This window comes from Ursus maritimus, unplaced genomic scaffold, assembly GCF_017311325.1.
Source record: "Ursus maritimus isolate PB19 unplaced genomic scaffold, ASM1731132v1 scaffold_33, whole genome shotgun sequence".
In the NCBI taxonomy this organism is placed as follows: domain Eukaryota; kingdom Metazoa; phylum Chordata; class Mammalia; order Carnivora; family Ursidae; genus Ursus; species Ursus maritimus.
In genome coordinates this window covers 2,150,161-2,150,847 of record NW_024425897.1, presented here as the reverse complement: position 1 = coordinate 2,150,847, position 687 = coordinate 2,150,161, and the positions used below count along the sequence as shown (strand labels likewise).

Here is a 687-nt window from a genome sequence, read left to right as displayed (position 1 = left end):
CCCCCCCCCCCCCCCCCCCGCCTCCCCAGAGGTCAAGTAATGCATCATCACTCAGCCCACTGCCCACCCTCGATCGCAGCTGATCCGTGCAGAGGGGACACCTGGCTCAAAGCCGGTCGCTCAGATCACTTCTCTAGAGAATTTGAATGAAGTGCCCCCCCAGACCTGGAAGGTTTGCTTCCTGGGATTGTGAGGTTGTGGGGTTGCCCACCATTTCAGGTGTGCACACAACTCATCAGACACATCAGGTATGAAGAGGGGGGCAGGAGAATGGGGCCCAAGTACCTAGGGAAGCAGAGATGACAGCCACACCCAGGGCCCCACAGAATAGCATGGGTGGCTTCCTAGTTCATATGAGGCCCCCTCGCCCCTGTAGATGGATGGCTGTGATCTCCTAGACCCTCCCAGTTAAGCCTTAATTGTGCTTGGCTGATGAGGAGGCTTTGGTTCCTTAAAACTAGCACCAACTTTAGACCTTGGACCTGAATGGAAGTTGGTACCAGGAATGGGATTTCAGGCAGCGGACGCTCGGATAGCGCGAAGTCAGGGAGGAGAGGCCAGGGCAGAGTCTGCTGGCCCTCCCCATGAGGCAGCCAGCGTGCTGGCTTGTTCATCTTAGGGACCCAGACCAGGCATGCACCGTAAGTGAGGCTTCAGGGCTTGGTGACCACCAAGTCGGGGGGGGGG

The 687-nt window shown here is 58.1% G+C and overlaps 1 protein-coding gene across 2 annotated transcripts in view; it reads right to left on the bottom strand.

Moving 5' to 3' along the window:
• Window positions 1-687, bottom strand: part of AIFM3 (apoptosis inducing factor mitochondria associated 3) — a 14,234-nt gene that overhangs the window by 2,531 nt on the left and 11,016 nt on the right. The gene's annotated exons all lie outside the window — the stretch shown is intronic.